Source organism: Podarcis muralis, chromosome 10 (genome assembly GCF_964188315.1).
Source record: "Podarcis muralis chromosome 10, rPodMur119.hap1.1, whole genome shotgun sequence".
Classification (NCBI taxonomy): domain Eukaryota; kingdom Metazoa; phylum Chordata; class Lepidosauria; order Squamata; family Lacertidae; genus Podarcis; species Podarcis muralis.
The window spans coordinates 44,594,369-44,614,447 of NC_135664.1; the positions used below are offsets into that span (position 1 = coordinate 44,594,369).

Consider the following 20,079-nt stretch of genomic DNA (forward strand, 5'->3'; position numbering starts at 1 on the left):
AGTGAGAGGTGCAAATAGTCCTGTACTCTCTACACCCTTCCTAGTAGCAATGGCTAGCAAGTCATAGACATGAGCATTCTTTAACACAGGGATAGCTAATTTGCAGCCCTCCACCTCCTATCATTCCTGACTATTGCCCATGCTGTCTGGGGGTTGAAGGGAGATAGAGCTCAGCAACATCTGGAGGAACACAAATTAGACTCCCTTGCTTTCAGACCACCTGAGGGTCACAAATCAAGAACTGAGATATGCTCCCTGCAATGACTGATAAATAACATCCCATATATACTGTAAGTAAATCTAATTCTAAATTGTCTTCCAGAATGTAAGGATGTACTTGCACTATTCAGGCCTCTCTTTGCAAGTCTTTTGCCTCAAAGTCTGTTCAGTTGTATATTTGTGATCTTTTCCCCCATTATATATCAAACAATAATAATACCCATCAGTTTGGGGACTTTGCCCATCAAAATATCATGGATCCACCTCCTGTTTCCTCTTTTCGAAAGCTTTGCTTTTTTATTACCATCCTTCCCTAGGTCCTTTTGTTTACCCCTCTCTAAGATTAACCTGTGGTGAAAAGTTCAAAGAAAGAAAGTGCTCCCCCATACCCTTTGCATTTGCACAGGATAAGGAATTTGGACTGGTGCAACTTCTCGTGCAGATGTGAAAAAAGCTGCTCTTGGTTAGCTTCCCTCCTCTGCACAACTATCCAAGTGACAGAAACGGAAGGCAGGGCTCCAATAGGAAAGGCTTAGCCAATGGCACCCAGAGGTCCTTCTGCCAACTACATCCCTCTGGGATATTAAAGCAGTGGCTTCACTGCCATCAGTGCTGCCACCACAAAATTACTTAATGTGTGTATAACATAGAGCAGCAGCAGTGAGCCAGCACAGATATCACACAGGATCCCTCATTATCTTGGCTAAAGGCGAGCTGTAGGGCCAAATTTTCCCTTCCCCAAACCTCTACCCTTTCAGGAGTAAATAGATTATTCCCTCCCGCCTTAAGGGAAGCACTGGCAATAAGTTTTAACTGCAGTTAGCATTAACTGGGGTTCACATGTGAAACCAACATTAGATTATGACTTCAAATCTCATAGTAACCTCCATCAGAAAGTGGAGCCAGCTTTATACCTTAACTATACTTAATGCAGGGAAAGGGGGATTTGCTCCACAATTCTACAGCAGGCTCACACAGGCTGCAGTTCTAATCCCACACACATAGGAGTTTACTTCAAAGTAGATTGGTTAAGACTGCAGGCACTGTTGCTTAACTATTCTTCATGCAGCATCCCAGTGGCAACAAAAGGTGCTAACAGGAACTGAAAGACTATGCCAGGTTTCCTCAACCTCGGCCCTCCAGATGTTTTGAGACTGCAGTTCCCATCATCCCTGACCACTGGTCCTGCTAGCTAGGGATCATGGGAGTTGTAGGCCAAAAACATCCGGAGGGGCGAGGTTGAGGAAGCCTGGACTATACTATGGTGTATGGTGCTTTTGCGGGGGTGGAGTTTCTGTATTAATATCCTACCTCATATGTCCAGAGCCGAATCCTAGCACTGAGAACAATGTATGAAGCTTACCCAAATAACTTTCATGATAGAATTTGTCATGTAAGTCCCAACCTTCTGCCCTGCTTCCCCCTCCCCACCCCTCTGCTTCCTAAAGTGCCACACCTCTTAGTTACAAGGAATACCAGAAGGGGGAAAGTATGACAAATGAAAGCAATACACCAGTTCTGCAGTATTTTTCAACCAATCTAGCATTGGAACCTACATTAAGGGAAATACTTCTAACAGCTTCTCAGGACAGAACTTATCTTTACTCAGAACCATTTCAGCCTAACTGATTTTTATCTGCACACTATTAGCTGAGCTATTTGACCCCTAATAGTTGACACGGCATATTACAAGCAGTGGCATTTTAAAGACATGTAAGTTGAGTGGGGCACTTGCAAGAGACAGGGTTGGCCAAGTGGTTGTTAACTCAGGTCTTACCGGGGTTAATAGAAACTCTAATTTATATTAATAGGTATCAACTACTCAGTATTAAATTAGGAACTCGGGTGGCGCTGTGGGTTAAACCATAGAGCCTAGGGCTTGCAGATCAGAAGGCTGGCTGTTTGAATCCCCGCGACGGGGTGAGCTCCCGTTGCTCGATCCCTGCTCCTGCCAACCTAGCAGTTTGAAAGCATGAAATGCAAGTAGATAAATAGGTACCGATCTGGTGGGAAGGTAAACAGCGCTTCCATGTGCTGCTCTGGTTTGCCAGAAGCAGCTTAGTCATGCTGGCCACATGACCTGGAAGCTGTACGCCGGCTCCCTCGGCCAATAAAGCAAGATGAGCGCCGCAACCCCAGAATCGTCTGCAACTGGACCTAATGGTCGGGGTCCCTTTACCTTTTTACTCAGTATTAAACAATGTTTATTAGCTAACTTTCAAAAATCAATAGCTTTGAAAAATGAATTAAGTCAAACGGAATAAAACTCACTGCAAAAATGCACTAATCTTTGCAAGGTTTTTGCAATATTTTTAGCATGTAGCCCGCTGGAGAGAGGGCAAATGGGGGTTTAAAATGCAGACTTTCCATATGGCACTGCAAGCACACTAACACCTGGGACATGAAGCCCTGATGCCAAGGCAGTCACAGAGGGGTCCAAACAGCAAATGGATACTGGATTCCTTATAGTTACTGTTTAAACCAACAATTAGCTTTCAAACTCTGTGAATTCCATTTTAAACTAATGCTGCAATCCTTTCCACACTCACACATTGAGCTTGGAGGGATTTCTTTCTGAGTAAGCATGTGCAGGGTGGGACTGCAAATTTTAACAACAGAAAGGGAAGGATTACCAGCACACACTGGTTTCCTGTTTTATCAGTGATCTCACCTTTAGCAGTGGGGAGAGCACAATGTGTCTGTGCAAATAAATGGGGTACAAGGCACCTGCATTTAACTGAGCAGTGGCTTTGAGTTGTGGGATGAGTGGGAAATGGAGGTGGCAATTTAACTAGATTCATCTTTGCTGCAGCCCAAGATTTTTTGTGGAATTTTTTTTGCTGAACTTCACTGTTTTCAACAGGCATATGCAATAACCTTTACACTGCAAGCCTGGTCATAGCTACTCAGAAGTAAGTTCTATTGAATTCAGTGGGGCTTACTCCTAGGTAAAGGGTTTAGGGTTGCAGCCTGACATACAACCAGCCGCCTAATCTCAAATGACTACTCAACAGCAATGACAGGCTGCCTAATAGAGAAAGAATCCAAGGATTAGGCCCTGCAAATACCCAGATGCCAGCTAATAACCTTTGTTGTTGTTGTTTAGTCGTTTAGTCGTGTCCGACTCTTAGTGACCCCATGGACCAGAGCACGCCAGGCACCTCTGTCCTCCACTACCTCTCGCAGTTTGGTCAAACTCATGCTGGTAACCTCGAAAACACTATCCAACCATCTCGTCCTCTGTCGCCCCCTTCTCCTTGTGCCCTCCATCTTTCCCAGCATCAGTGTCTTCTCCAGGGAGTCTTCTCTTCTCATGAGGTGGCCTAATAATATGCAACCAAGAGTTCATTGCAGTGGCGTAGCGTGGGGGGTGCAGGGGGGGCCGGCCGCACCGGGCGCAACATCTGGGGTTAGGGCAAATCCACGGGTTAGGGGGCGCAAATCCACGGGTTAGGGGGCGCAAATTACTTGCCTTGCCCCGGGTGCTGACAACCCACGCTACGCCACTGGTTCATTGACCTGCTCACCCACCAACATGATCTATCCCATCACAGCCCAACCAAACTTTCTGCTGTCTAAAAAGGGCAAACAGTCCCAGTGCAAATGTGTCCCAATGGTTACAAATTTGCCATCAAAAATACAACATTCAGAAACATGCTAACAAAAGTTTAGGCCTTTCAAAGAGAAGTTACAGTGTTAAACCGAAGAAATAGAATGTATCGGTAAGTTTGACTGTTGCTTTCAGCTAATCAAGGCCAAAATTCTCTCTCCCAGTACAGACCTTAAATTAGCACAGCAAACCCAGGAATATTGTTATTGTCAATGGCAGCTCTTGTGAATGAAGTCAATCCTTTCCTTATATACATTTGAACTTTGCAGAGAAAAATCACAGACTTTATCTCTTGAATTTCATGGCCTTCTACAAATTTTCTCTCAGCCCATGGAAGTGCATGTTTGTAAATATATATATAATTGTATATATTAAAGCTGTATATACTACCGTGACCACAAAATATGGAAGAAGTCTGATCTGTTATATGGCATTCCAATTTTATTATTTGGGTCCAAAACTCAGAAGAGAATCACAACTCAAGAACAAGTCTGTTTATTTACTTCAACATCCCACCTCCAAATCACTGTGATTTGAGTTGCATTGGAAAATAATTCACTGAGATTAAAAGCTAGAACTGTTCCCCAAAACAAAATATCTCTCAACTGCCTCCGCTCTGGAGCTCTGGGTGTTTCCCAAGACACTTTGGTTTTGTTTCTCAGAAAAGAGACAGGGGAAAGTTTACATGTTTAACTTTTTGGAAAAACAGATGCCTCGTGGTGATTCCAAAGCTTAGGGGATAGCTCATCTCCACCGAGACACCTTATTCACAGTAAGTTCATGGCCCAAATCATCCTGATTTGCCTTGTTTTTCACTCTGTGTGTGTCAAACACACACATACACCCAGAACAACACTTAAATGTTTCTGCCAATACCTTACGCCATGGTAAAGTTCTTAGTCCAGACATAGGGAACCTGTGGCCTTTCCGATGTTGCTGTGCTACAACCAATATCATCCCTGACTACTGGCCATGCTGTTTGGGGTTAACAGTCAGATTCCATCTATGCTAAAGAAGCTGTAAGACTTTTTTTTGGTACTTGTTCATGACTGCATGCAAACTATACATTTGAAGCACATGACTTTCCCCAAAGAAGCTTGGGAACTCTAGTTTGTTAAGGGTGCTAGGAATTGTACCTTGGGGGGACAGTTCCCAGGATTATTTGGGGCAAGCCATCAGCTTTAAATATATGGTGTGTGGACAGTCAATATCTTATGTAATTGTTCCACTGTCTGCCTGTATCTTGATAAAATGTGTGTGTTGTTCAGTATCATAGTGCAGAACCGTACTGGTGACATTGTATTTCACTAATAAAGATCAAGCAGGTGACAGTTCTTCAAGCATTTATTAGATAATTGTTTATCAACCTCAGCCCCCATCTGAAAAGTGCAAGTAGGGTTTCTTGTAAGTCCCCACCCCATTCTGTGATATCAACAGTGGACTACATTACAAGGCTGTCATAGTATCTCTATTATTAAAAGTGGTTATTAAAAGTGGATCATATTAAATTAGATTAGATTACAAGGTTCACATAAACCCATCAGTCTAGCATTTACCCCATCCCCACCCCCCATCATGCAGTATGGGGATGTTAAACTACCCCATAATTCAAGGTTGCCATAAGCTCATAGCTCAGCATCAGCCCTCCTCATAACATGGTATCTCTTTCTCATTCGCTGCCTCTCTGTTATATGAGAACATTAATATTAGTTTCCTTCTTCCCTCCTAGTATAGCATTTACAGAGCAATTTTGATTGGGGCAGGGGTGGAATCTTCATCACATTTTCCCCACACAGGACCTGAGTTTGGAAAAATCATTAACTTTTTGCTTATTCTATATATAGGCAGTGAGGGGGGGGGGCACTCTGCTGCCAAATCACTGCAACACGATCCTAAGAAAAACCTACCACATTTACCCTTCTAACAAAAGAAATCTATGCCATCCAAAATAACTAGGAATTTCAGTTTTCATAGAAAGAAACTGTCAGTCAAGAACTTCCTTGTGTTTATGCTTTTCATTCCTAGTAAGCATTAAGTGGTACTCCTCTTAATGCTTACTACAGAAATAAATATTAACATGTTTACTTTATACAAACTGTAGGTAGAAAAGATCAGAAATTGAGCTGTTATATAGAACCAGGGTGTTTCTCACTGTGCACCCTAATCCCATAAATTTTATTGCCATTGTACTTAGGAAAACAGCTGAACAGTCTTACATATGTTTGCATTGTTGTGTGCACATGTTTACTTGAAAGTAAGTCTCACTTGTGAGTTCATTAGGATCTACTCCCAATGTAAACATGCACAGGTTTGCATCTTTAGTTGCATAGTTTGGAGTCAGATTTCTCTTTCAAATCACAGCCTCCTCTCCTTTCTTTGAGAGAAAAGTAGTTAAAATGACCATTTGTGCACTGTAGCAAGTCTTCCTCAGACTGAGCCAGTTGAGTTGGCACTTTCCCTGAAATAGTTACTTGTGAAAATGGAAATAAGATTTACCTTTCTTCCATAGTCCATGAACATTTCCTAATGAAGTCTGCGTTGCAGACAAATGATCAGAGCAAACTGTTTCCTGTTTGCTTTTAATACAATGCTGGAGAGCTGCTTACAAGAGGTCCATTGTTACAAAAACAGAAAGTATAGAATAATCAGAAGGAATATTTGAGCAAATATTAATTATGAAACACAGGGTTTCCATACAAGAAACTGCCCGTATCTGTAGCAACTTTCTGCATAGGATATCTAGGAAATAGATTGTAACAAGCTAATGGATGGTACCAAACTGTTTTTAAGTAGAGGGAAACATTAAAAATATTTAACAGCTTTTACTGACACTCCTAACAGCCATTGTGTGTGTGTGTGTGTGTGTGTGTGTGTGTGTGTATCTCTCACACACAGAGGAAATCAAAATAATCCTCTATGGCACATTGGAGTTGGAGATTGTGACTTGCCCCAAACCACCTAATGTGAACAATATTGTATCTGTTGCACCTGAAGACTAAGAATTATGGCAGGGTGTTTGTTTGTTTTTAAAGGTTTTACATAAGCATGTGGAACCACAAGAAAATATTAATGCAGAAGCCAGGATAATGTATTTCCCAGTGCAGGTGATGCCCTTCAAAGATAATCATTTAGGCCGCAATAACATTTGCCACCCTCATAAAACCTAATGTGGGTTGTTTTTTTTTCATTTCCCAACAATTATTGCAGGAGGTTGGACTAGGTGACCCTGGTGGTCCCTTCCAACTCTATAATTCTATTTCATTTATTATTGGTCACAATGGAGCTTCATACACACTTTTTTTTATACAGCTATTCCACAAGTTACCGTACATGAAATCACTTATTAAAATTTAATAAGTTTTGGGAGAAAGTAGTTTATTATATAAATATGACTGGGGGGGGATACATTTTTCAGAGGAAAATATTTTGAACTACATGCCTACTATATAGAATTTGACAACTGGAAAATGTAAACGGATTCTTCATGCCCTTACTATGGCCAAAAGACTACTGGTGCACTGAATGGGTAAGTGTGCAACTCCATTTAATCAATGAATTGAAGATATGACTACACTTGCAACTTATGAAGGGATTGCTTATAGACGTAGACTTTGCATGGACAAGTATAGTGACATCTGGAATGCATTTATACAAAATATAGTGGGATATATATATATATATATGGATAATAATGATATGTATACTTTAGATAATAATATATGGAATTGTAATTGTTAGATTTTATAATGTTGTAGTATAGCTGTTCTTTATTTTTATTTAGTTCAATTAAAAAAAACAAGTTATAGGAAATCACAACCAGGCCTGGATTTTTGAAATGGTAGCTCTAAGCCAGGGACAAGGGCATCTGGTCCTTCAGATGCTGCTGGACTACAGCTCACATCATCCCTGAACACTGGTGATGCTAGCTGGGCCTGATGGAAGTTGGAATCCAACAACATCTGGATACTCACAGGCTCCCTATCCCTGAATGAAGCAAAAATAAAAGAAATGAATTTTGAGTCAGAGAACATAAAATTAGTTCCACTGGCATTGCTATTGGCTTTTTCCTTTTAGGTCAGGAATCCCCCTGTCTTTTTTAAAAAAAATTCACCTGTTACAGCATCCATTGTTAACCTGATAGCTTGTTAAGGTCAGGAGAAGCAGCTGTTACTGCATCAATAGAAAACAATAAAAAGAGATGATGATGATGATGATGATGATGATGATGATGATGATGATGATGATGATGATTTATCTATACCCCACCCATCTGGCTGGGGTGACTTCCTGATACCTGGAAATCTTTCCCCAGGTTTTGAAATGTGATGAAATGTGATATCAGAGTTTAGGATAACACCCTGCATATAGTGTATGGGGTAGAGAAATGGTTTGGAGACAGGTTAAATTTAGTTTAAACAGGAGAAAAAAAGAGTTTTTAAGAGCTGTGAGTTAACTTGGGTGAAAGAGCTCTCTCTGGAAATGTGATGTACAGATATTGGGGAGCTGACTGCTGCTTTTAGGAGTTGGCCTGGTTCCAATAGCTTCTGCTTGTAAGTAAAAACAAACAAACAAAGAATTTTCATCCAAGGGAAACAAAACTCTATCGTATTTCCTGAGATGATGTGACTAGCATGTGCATCATTCCTAAACATGCATGGTTACAACTGACCATTTCGTATGTTTTCTGGAAATCTGTTGTGTTTTCTTTTATTAACTACATGGACTAGCATAATTTAAAATCTATCCTTAAACTTGACTTTGATACCAATCTGTCCTGCACTTCCCAAAAGACAAGCAGAAACATAAAACATTCACGCCATTAATTGTACTACAAATTGAATACGTACAAATTTTATCAGGCTTTGCTTTAAAAGCACAAGCTGTTATAGGGCAGTGATGGATTCAACATGATCCACTGCTTCTAATTGTCTTGACTCGACCAAAAATGCCAGAAGATTTTTCCTCTAACAATTAAAACAAAAGGATGTGTATGCATTCCCCATATCCTGAGTTGCTTGTTAGTGCTGCAGGAGTGAAGGGGGTGTCACTGGATATTTTCCCAAACTTATTGCTTCCCTAGTAACAAGTCATGTGCTCTCCATCCCTCCTCCACCTTATTGCCAAGGGTCAAAAAACAAGAGTTTGTGCCAACTCCTGTCTAAGAAGGGACTTCTAACAAGTACTGCCATGCATGCGCATGGCAGGTTGAGTATGCAGGTTGAGCATGCACATTGTGCAGGTTGCGTATGTGCAACCAACCCAGGGCAGCTTGCATCAGATATGCAATGGCTTCCACAAATCAGTGCTGCTGCAGAGAGTCGTGAGGACTCCTGCTATAAAGGAAAAGGAAAGGGAAATGAAGAAAAGCTTGCAAGAAAGTAAAATCTCACAGTTCAGCATGGACCGAAGAGTGCTGTTATTTCCTCATCAATGAAGTCCTGATCATGAAGACAGCCAATGGTTTCAACATCCCTCTGCCTGGTCTCTTGAGTCCACGATCATCCCAGGGAGCAAGCAAGCAGCTCAGACAGCAGACTCCCCTGAACTTCCCTGTTCCAGTGACTGAAGAAGCCTCTGCTCACATTCACAGCCTGCTAGCAGGTGGAGCCGTTTGCCTGGGCTGCGGCCAGCTCACTCGGTCTCACTGAGCAGAGGCGGATTAGCCGGCAGCCGCTTTCCTCTTTATAGAGGCGATAAAGAAATGAAGCAATCCGGACAAAGGCACGAGAGGGGAACTGTGCCGCTCAGGTTGCTGACAGAGTTTTCCCCCGGCTGCTAGATGGGCAGGAGTCTGATGCGAGTGCGGAGGTGAAATGCCAAGGACAGGCAGCTCTGGATATGGGAGAGGAGTGGGGTGGGGAGGCAGAAGCCGGGGGTGCAGATTTGGACAGCTGAGGCAGGCCGCATACGTGCCTTCTTATTTCAGATGAATGAACCCAGTCTAAGGGATCACTGCCCTCGTCCCCTACTCACAAGTTATAGGGATTCGAATTACTGCCATCTCCATGTATAACATGAAATCAAATTCTGTTAATATTTTCTGCTACTATTTAGCCATCTCTCAAACGGGGGGGATTGTGTTTTAACTAATCAGCGTTAGTCCTTAAGGCGCTAGAGGGTCTTTTGTTGCTTTTAATCAGCATTAAATGTGTATAAGAGGGAGAGGGGAGTGGGAGTGGTAAGTGTGCACAGAAGGGTGTGAGAGAGAGAGAGAAAACAGTCCTGAGGAAGCGGTTTGGGAAGGCGACGCGTGTGCGCTGCTACCGCCTTGCGATCCCCTTGAGGTATGGCAGTCGGTGGCGCAGCATGCGCTGCAGGGAGCGGACTCTGTGCAGGCCCTGAAGGAGGCGGGAAAGGTCAGGTGTGGAAGGAAACGAGTTCTGATTAATCACCCTCACCTCCTTCTGAAGGATTTGCGGGCGCCTCAGCAGCGTGTAATAAATGTTAAGGTATGATTAAGATACTGTTGGCAGGTCAGGCACGGCTATAATCGAGACAGGAAAAAGACAATAGCGGAAGACAATAGCGTGAGGGGACGGAACCCGAGAGCGGGATGGGGAAGAAGCCCCTCGGGGAGACGCTGGTCGTCGCCACAGGAAGGCCTGGCGCTGCGCACGTGCCCAGCCGCAACAGCGCTGCCCGGAGGCGCCGTCGCCCTACTGCGGCTGACACGCGCCTGCGCGCGCGCTCTCCCGCTAGGCACGTGCCTCCAGCGGCAACAGGCGGGGCGAGCAGAGGTGCGCAGAGCGCGCGCAGGCTCGGCTCGTGGCGGTTCGCGAGCGCCTGCTTGCTGGCCGGGCCTGGACGGAAGGGGTTGGGCGAGGCCAGGTTTGCCAGGACAGACATTTATCGCCTTGGGGTAGACGGGGAGAGAGGAAGGGGAACCACGGCAAAGAGGCCTCGCTTGGTCCGCCTCGTCTCGGAAAGGAAAAGCGAGAGGGAAGCCGTGCGTGGCCGCCAGCCCGCAAAAGGCACCCGCTGTGTGGCTTTGGGGGTCTCTTCGGGGTATTTATACGCGTGCGCTGCCTCCAAGGAGTATCCAGCTGCAATCCTATATATGCACAATTGCCCGGGAGTAAGTTCTGCTGAACTCGGGGGCCCATACTTCGGAGCAGGCGCGTTGAGGAAAGCACGCACTGCAGTGGCCAAGGCTGTCTCGCGAGCTTCCTCGCTAGGATGCGAAGAAGTTTCGCACGGAGCCCATCAGCTACAGAACCACAATGTCCCAAGGAGGGACAGGGATGTAAGATGGGGCTTGGAATGCAGGTCATCGTACCCGACAAGTTGTGTGTGTGTGTATGTGAATATAAGCTCTACATGTTAACAACATTTCCCCTAGATGCTGGTTATCTCTGTCAGAAAATGTTGATATGTGAAGTGGACCTTACAACTCCATAGCTAAATGAGAATTTTTGATACACAATAGTTTCCAGGGTATATATATTGATATTAGTTGTGGGGAGTAGAGTCTCCTAAAAGTCCTGGGTACCAACAATTTCGTAAGTTAGTAAATGTAGATTACTAAATGCTTGAAGTCTTCACCCAGGTGTGAGACAGTTTAGCAGTGTAGAAACGCAGGCTGAATCAGTTTCCTAGCCAGGAATTACCTGGGGAGAAGAACCATAATGCAGTAAAAGGAAGGCAATGGGTGACTGACACAGTTACCCTATGCTGAAGCAGAAGAGTATGAGCCCCTCCTCCCGTGAGGGGATAGGGCACAGATACAATGGCCAAGTTTAGGATGTCAGTGTTTGATGATGTAAGCTGGGAGGGGGAGTTCCAAGTGCACAGTGATGGTAGACTGAAGGGGAAATTGTAGTCTTTTAAAAATAATAATAAAAAGAAGCCTTTTAAAATTTGAAAAGCCAGGCAGGAGGAGAACTTTGAGCAGGCTGGCAGAGGAAAGCAGGAAGAGATACGCAGAGGTGGTGCTTTGGGTGCCTTTTAATCCAATGCGGTGCTCCTGCAGGAAGCAAGCCCCTCCTGAGGTGTGAATGCTGGAAACTCCTTCAGTAGTAGACTCAGGTGTAAATAAACCATATTTCATAAATACACTACAGCCTCCGTTGTGCCTCCTTTCCGAAGGAAACACAAACCCCGGTTAAGTGCCAGGACCCCTGAAATCTTGTGCACCGCTCAGGAAAGACTGGGTTGGCCAGTAAAAATATATACACACTCTGACTGCACCTACATAAACTAAAATGTGTCAGCATCACATATTTTAATTTGAACATTATTTTAATGGTTCTTTCTTTGATTATGGGAAAATATGGAGGTAATTACTGTGATTTTTAGCGTTGCAGTTAAAAGGTCTTCCAGGGAAGCAGATGCAACAATAGTCACTATTTTTCTATTTTTCTTTTAATTTCTGTGCACTTTTTAGATTTGTGCTATCTATGTGTGGTTTTTTGTGTGATACTGTTTGTGATATGCATTGCTGTACTAATCCTGCAGCACAGAACTCTCTGCATTTTCACATGCAAATAAATCCTAGAGTCCAATAGGGATTGCTACCAAGTGTGCAGAGGATTGCAGCGCTGATTTCTAAAATGAGAGCTGCTACAGCTCAAACTTCCCTGAAAGACACATCCATTTGGTTGGAAGCCTTATCTCTACTCCAGGTTATCTGGGGCTTCTGTCTGAAGACCACTTCACGGATGGGATTTTTCTGATATAGAAATAATCTGCATCTACTGAAAAAAATGTGTAGACCCAAAGAATTCACAAGTATCTATTTTTCAGTTTTTGGAAGCGGCTTGCAACATGTCGAAACACGGCAAACTAAACAAGTAGTTTATACAATATGTATAAATGGGTGCCAGAGATCGTGTGGTTCTTACTACATTGAGATCTCTGCATAGAAAAATGTCCTGTAACAACTTCCAGTAATCACTGTAAAAATGCTGCAGATTCAAAGGCAATTAAGCCACATATTTCAAACCTGGCCTTGGTATTAAATAGCTATTATATTTACATATGGTCACTTCGGGAATTAATCATCTTCACCTATGACTGCATGGATCAGTGTACATTTCTTTTTGTGTCTTCTTCTGTCAGTATGCAAGAGTGGATTCGTGATAATGTTGCATGATGTGTATTCCATATTTTCATCTGCCTATCATGGTTGGTATGTTCTTTATGTGGTGAATATGTCCCAGGAATAATGTGTGTGTACACATCTGAATGTATGTGTATCACATTGTGTTTGTTTATTCTACATAACATCTGAAGTTTATGCCTATCAATATGTGTATGCTTGTATCTCTCACTGTGAATGAACAGGTAATTATGCTGTCATTTTTAATGCAGTCACAGCTAACTATAGGGTCACACCTCCCACCTTGACCTTCCACAGATATCTGCCACTCCTTTGCCATTGCTTTACCATTCACTTCCTAATCTGCCTGCCCATTTTCTGTCACCAGTCAGACTTTGTACAAGTTAGTTCGTAATTTTACTGCAGTCCTAACCCCATCTGTTTTCTCTAACATGTTGCAATGGCATCCAACTTGGGCTGCTTTAACAGGGAAGTAGACAAATTCATGGAGGATTAGGCTATCAGTGGCTATCAGTCCCAATAATGGCATTCATAGTTCAGGTATCAGCCTCTGTATGCCTGTGAATGCAAACTTTGGGGGATCATGAGTGGGACAGTGAAGTTGCAGTAATGTCCTGCTTGTGGGATTAGCATAGGCACCTGATTGGCCACTGTGGGAATACACTTTTGGACAAGCTGGGACTTTAGTCTGATTCAGCAGAGCTCTTACGTTTTGAAGCCTCTTTGAAGTTCACCAACCCACATACCAAATTAACAGCAGGCATCTAATGAATTGGAATGGGAAGAGAACAAAGGTCCAGATTATTAACCAGATTATTCCAGATCCTAGGATAGAAGTGGCTTTGTATGCTTTTCCCACATAGCCAAGTTGCCCAAGCTATTCAGGAACCATACTGTGATTTGAGAGGCCTACATTTTGTTGGATGTATTCTGTTGTTGGTTGATTGTACTACTTGTACACTGATTCAAGCAAGAGAAGTAGCAAATAGTGGTGGCATGAAGTAGAATAGATTAAAGAAGTGGCTGAAAATACATTTAATCAATGTTTGAAGAAAACTGAAGTCAAACTGTGCACCTGAGTACAGAAGACCTGGAGCTGCTGCTCCCCTTCCCTTGCTTTCATCCATCCCTATGTTTGGACTGCTTTGGAACTGGAGAATTTAGAGGCTAATGGCATTTTCACAAATGAGGCTCTGGATACCTTTCAATCGGATTCCTTCCAATGCATCATTTGTGAGCATTATTAAAGCAAAGCAGGAGAGAATCCTAGTGAGTGACATTAGCTCTCATGATGCACAATTTGCATTTCAGCCTTCCTGTCCTATTTGCCTGAATAGGTGATTGCTACTGATGGAGATAGAAAGCAGGAAAGGCCAGTTTTAAAACTGTGTGTCCATTCCAGTTTGTGAAGATGTGGGGAAAGGGGCATTAAGTGTCCTATGACCACTGGCAACCTGCATTCTAATCACATATAGGGATATTTTCACACGTGAAGCTTAAATAAGTTTGCATTGAATCTAAAACTCAGACCTTGGTAAGAATGTGCATCCAGTTTCCTTTCTGCGATCTAAACTTCTCACGCCACATTCACTTCCTATGACACAAATAATAGGAGATAGCTCCAAACTATATTTTAAGCGCCTCATCGAAACGTCTACATTTGTGCATTGGAATGAGGAGCGAAACGCGACCGAGAATCACTGGAGAACCGAAGGAGCAGCTCAGGTGCATCGAGGAAAGTTCTCCGCAAGGCAAGCGCATCGCTCGAGGCCACCCATCCGCCGCCCGGCGCGGCGGCCACTGCGCGGGATCTCCGCAGCGCTGCCCAGCCCCGCCTGCCTGCCCCATGCGCGGCCTGCATGCCCTCGAGCAAAAGACGAAAAGCGTCCGATCCTTCCCGGGGCGCCCTGCGCTCCGCAGCGATCCTAAGGAAGGGATCTCTCCGGAGTCGAGGTGCCCTCGGCGAAGGGGGCGTGGGAAAGGCAAGCCGGCGCTTCTACGATCCCGCCAAGCGCTCGGCAGTCCGCTCCGTCCCGCCAGCCTCGAACGCTTCTTGGCGGGAAAGCCCTTAGGGCGGGACGAGGGCACGGGTCCAACCCCGGTCCCCTGGCGCCGAAGCAGTGCCGCAAGGCAGGGGAGGAGGGAAGGAGGCGCCGGCAGCAGCAGCAGCACAAGCAGCAGCAGCAGCAGCAGCCCCGCGAGCAGCGCGCACACCTGCCCGAGCGAGAGAGCGGAGGGAGGCAGCCCCGCCCTTTCCCAGGCAGCTGGCCACGCCCCCTCTGCCCCGGCACGCGGGCCCCGCCCCTCGCGCACACGCCCGCCCGCCCGCGCTCTCTCCCCGCGCAGGTAAACTTTAGACTCCCACTCGCGGCGAGGGGGACGCAGGCCGATGTCACCGAGATCCTGAGCTATTTATAGACGCGCCAGGCAAACGTGGCGGGAGGGGGATCCTCCCTCGCCCCCCCTCCCTCCCTCCCTCGCCACCAAGGGTCGGGCGCGGAGCCGGGCACGGGAGAAGAGCGCCGGAGGAGCCGCCCGCCTGCCCAACGCTCCCGGGGGACCGAGGAGGAGGAGGAGGAGGAAGGAGCCTCTGCTCCCCTCGGGGGCGCCAAGAAGTGCGGCAGCCTCCGCCGCGCGCCTCACGCCCGCGCGGTCCTTCGCCACCCGTCTCGCCCCAAGGCAGCCCGAGGGGGTGTGGTAGGCGCGGACGGAGCCAGGCACCCGGGCCCAGCGCCGTCCGTTGCTGCACGCTGCCGCCTTCGCCGTTGGCGGCAGCCGTGATTCCCCGCCTCTCCCCGCCTCGGAATGCGAGCAGCCTCTCGCGGCTGCGGGGGACGTGGGCAGCGCGGGGAGGTCGGCGGGGGGCGGGGAGCCCGAGGGAGCCCCTCTGGGGGGCGAGCCCGAGGGGCCTGGAAGTTCAGTCCTTTCCACCCCCGCTCCGAAGGTGGCCATAGAAAAAGCCCCTCTGAGCCGCTGGGGTGGGTGGAAGGAGGCAGAGGGGCCCGGGGAAGCGGGGGCCCAGGACCGGTCCGGAGGGGCAACCGAAGCGGAGGAGAGGGCAGCCCCCTCGGCTGGATGGCGACTCAAATTAACGCCCTGGCTGGCGTTTCTCCTCGGGCAGCAACAGCAGCGCCTCGCCATCCACACCCACTCGCGAGAGAGCCCGTCCTCCTTTGTCTTGCCACCATCTTACGGAAAACGAGCACGTCCAATTTCTCTCGTGCCTACACTGGGGGGATGTGTGTCGCGTAGGCACCGCCGAGCAGCCAGAGAGCCATTTTGCATCTAGCGAGGAGCAGTTCGCTCGCGAACGCGTGTGTGAAGTGGGTGGGTGGGTGGGGGAAGAGAAAGGAAGAGAGACAGGCTGCATGGCTCGATCAGAGAGGAGGGGTGGAAGAAGACGGAGACCTCGGGGATGAAAACCACCAGCCAGAAATGCAAACCCGAAGCAGCTTCAAATAAATAAATAAGACCATCCAAGCATGCAGTGGGTTTTTGCAGCCTGTCTCCTGGCGGGCTTGGACGTGGAGCAGCCCTCCTGCACCTGCCCACTCCCTGGGCCGCCTGCTCCTGCCCCTTCTCTTGAGGGCAAGCCCCCTGGCGGCCAGTGGCCAGCAGCCCGTCCCGGGAGAAGCCGCCTCGCTGCATCAGGCCTCCCCCCGAGCTCCGGGGCCTGCTGCTGCCGCTGCTGCCACCGCTGCCTGCCACGCTCCAGCCAGACTGAATGCACCATCTTGCCAGCCCACTACCATGTTGCACACTTCGATTGGCCGCCGGGGGAGGGCGAGGAGGCGGCTGCCCCAGCGGCTCGCCAAGGCCAGGGGACTCGGGCATGCAGGGGGAGAGGCAAGTCCATCATAATCCTGTCCTAGACACCTGCCTCCTGCCCCACCCCCCCCCACCCCCTTTGCAAGCGCCAGAGGAGCCGCGACACCGTCGTGACAGGCGGGAAGCTGCCGGGGGGGGGGGTGGCGGCGGCTTGCCTCCTTTTGCTCCATCTCATCAGCCAAGCGAAGGAGGAATCAACATGTCTGCACTGCTCCCCATCTTAAAATTGTACCTGCTCTCCGAACAGCATGGCTGGCTCTTTTGTGAGCTTGAGCGACTGCTGCTGGGCGGGTGGTTCGTGCCATTCGTACAAATGAGCCCCTAAACATGAGTTGCTACTTTTCCATGGCAGATTTTCTCTTCCCCACCCCCGCCACCCCCTCTTCACCTTTCCTGCAAAGAAAGAGAGAGGCGAAGTCCTTTTCCCCCCTCCTACCTTGGTTTGTAGAAGCAGAACCTCTAGGCGGACAGATTAAGGGAGTGAGCATGTTGGGAGTATCCAGTCTCCTCTTCTTGCTTGCATATCCACATAAGAAGAATGAGGTTTGGGGAGCAAATGGGGAGGGGGCGATGCAATATGTTTCTAATTGGAGGGGGAGAAAAATCTTTTTCTTGCAAGAAGGCTCGGCTTTGGCAATCTTTGTGTCTTGAAGCGGTGCAAATGTAAAACGAGGTTGAGAGAGGGAGGGAGAGAGAGAGATCGGCTTCGAAGATGAATCAGACCGTGTGGAGAGGAGGGTCATAAAATGCAGGATCCATAGAGATCATTAAAAAAAAACACCAAATCGTGATGGTTCTTCTAAGGATGCAGATAATACAATAGAAATATATAAATATATATTCCTGTGAGCCCTAGTAGAAGGGGCTGGCTCTGGCTGTCGCGGATGTCGGTGCTGGTCCTCTGAGAAGCATGATTATTCCCCAGGCGTCCCCTCCTGAAAAGGAAAAAGGGGGAGAGGGTCGGTATTCAGCTGGCTGCGAGAAAGACCGAATCGCTCCCGTAGCGAGGCACTAGCACGTTTCCAAGAATGGCAAGGAAAACGCATTTCCCCACATCAGCCCCCACTAAAGGAATGGCCAACAGCTGGCACGGCTCTATAAATATTTCAGAGATGCTCTAGCTGTGCCGTTGCTGGGACGGGCACCGAGGCGAACTGGAGAAACGGGCGAGCGAGAAACCACCGAGAGAAGGAACCCCGTAACGCGCGCACACACACACACGTACACACGAGCGCGTGCGCACGACAGCCAGCCCCCCACTCGCGAGGAGCATTTCGCTGGCGAGCAAGTGCGGTTCCCAACCCCATCTGCATTGCTGCTGACATGTCGGCGGTCGCTTCCCCACCCCCACCCCTCCTCCTCAACCCACCGCCACCCCCAACCCCCGGGAATGAATGGAGGAATGAATGAATGGGAGGCGGGCGGGGGTCTCCGGGCTGAGCAGCGAGGCTGCATTTGGCTGCTCTGGAAAGGTGGCGGGGAGATGCACACGCGCCGCTGGCGGGCACGCGGGGCTGCTGCCCATCGCCCATCACCTGCAACGTGTGTCCACGGGAGCAATGGCAGCAGCCCCTTCCCCGCCGTCCATCGGTTACCTGTTAGCTAGGCGTTGTTGCATGCAGGGGAGGCGGGTCGAGACCCGGGCTGTTTAGGGCACGGTCTTCCCAATCCCAGCTGAAAAAGCAACGAGCCCGCCAACGAGCCATCGTGTGCTAGAGAAGAGCCCATTACGTACCGGCAAGAGCCTCTTCCCACGAGCAACAACTGGCAAGTCCACTGGGGAGCTGCCTGGGCTGGGGTGGGTGTGTGGTTTTCTTTTTCCTTCCCCCCACTCACTCCCTCTCTCTCTCTCTCTCCTCCTTTTGGGGAGGGGGGCAGAGGGCCAGTGCAGATGGACCACGCTCGGGTCCGCGCAGCTCACACGCGGGGTCTTCTCGGAAGGGGCGAGCGATCGCTGCTCAGCGCAATCCGGAAGAGATGCCCGCGCGCATCGTCCTCCTCTGCAATCATAAATAACAGGAAAAATTAATCCCACGGAATTCCTCGGAGGTGTTGCTGGTGGTGAAAGGAAAGGAAGGTGAAAACCATGGCGAGAGAGAGAGAGAGGAGGAGGAGGGTGGGAGGAACCAAGGAGCCACGTCTCACGTAAGGTGGACCCTCTGGGGCGCAAGGCAAAACGCTCCTGGGGACCCAAGGGGGGAGGTCGGGGCGGTGGGCCGGGGAGGGTCACTCTCCCAGGCGCCCGCCTACGAAGTCTCCAGCATTCACACGCATCCACGCAATGAATCTGGTTCTGTACAAATGTGTGTGCGCGCGCGCCCGCGTTCAGCCTCGAAATGGAGGCGGAGGAGGCATTTCTTCTTCTGGGCCTGGCTTCCTCGCCTCGCTTGCTGAGCCACTGGCTGAGACAGCTGCCAACGTCACGTAGCCCGAGGGCAGAAGCGCCGGCTTCGCCCAGCCTCTCAGCGCCTCCTACTGGCGACAGCTGAGAACCGCGAGCGGCGCCCGCGAGCGGGATTGGGGGGCAATCGGTGACCCCGGCCAGGCTGGGCCTCCGCTCGCCATCCCGGAGAAAACTCCCCTTCTCGAGAGCTTCTCAGGTTGTTGGCGAGGAAAGAGCCTCACTGAGGTTTTCCTTCTTGCCTTCCTTCCCCGCGGGGCTTGCTGCTGGTGGAGCTTCCCTAGCTCCGGTCCCGAGATCGGGGAAGAAAGGCAGGCGGTGGGGAGGCCAGCAGGAGACCCACGCGGCTATTCTGCAATTAAGGCCGGCACATTCATGGCCACCCTCAAAATTAAGTAGCCAAGCGGTGGGGAATAAAGCTGAAAAGAGGAGTCAGCCCCTTCCCCACGCGCAGGTTCCGCTCTCCCCAAATGAAACAGAGCATTTAGGCAAAAGAGCTCTGGATCTGAGCATCCTCACACCTGTGGAAACCTTCTTCCCACACCTCTGGATTGTATTATTACTATTATTTATTAACTTTGTATACCACCCTTCATCTGCAGGTCTCAAGGCGGTTCATGAAATAAAACAAGATAAAAACAAGAAATCGATGTAGACCATCTTAGTTAAACAAAAGTAACTGCCATCCCTTCATAGTCTGTAGGGCTGCACACTCAAAATCATTGACTATATAGGAATTCCACCTTCATCCATAATATGCACTCAAAAGGTGCAGAAAGTTCACCTGCCTACTAGTCTCTAATCAGCATAACTGGTTGCCTGTGACTATGGGATGGGTTCACACAGGCCCCTGGCATTTCCAGTACACACAAACACACACACCTCAGTGCTACACACTCTTCTCAGTAGATTTAGACACACTGAGCTCTACAGGATTGAGCCCCCCAAGATCGCAAGTGCTTC

General features: G+C 48.1%; 1 protein-coding gene across 2 annotated transcripts in view; it reads right to left on the reverse strand.

Moving 5' to 3' along the window:
- Window positions 1–18,909, reverse strand: part of GRIN2B (glutamate ionotropic receptor NMDA type subunit 2B) — a 283,055-nt gene extending 264,146 nt beyond the window's left edge. The window contains exons 1-2 of one of the 2 annotated variants that reach the window (XM_028745807.2): window positions 18,451–18,909; window positions 17,152–17,650 (exon numbers count right to left, since the gene is read on the reverse strand). The gene's annotated coding sequence lies outside the window, so the exon portion shown is untranslated. Of the gene's footprint in view, window positions 1–17,151; window positions 18,038–18,450 lie in introns of those variants that run through there. The other variant, XM_077934916.1, reaches the window with a different exon arrangement.
- Window positions 18,910–20,079: the final 1,170 nt, after the last annotated feature.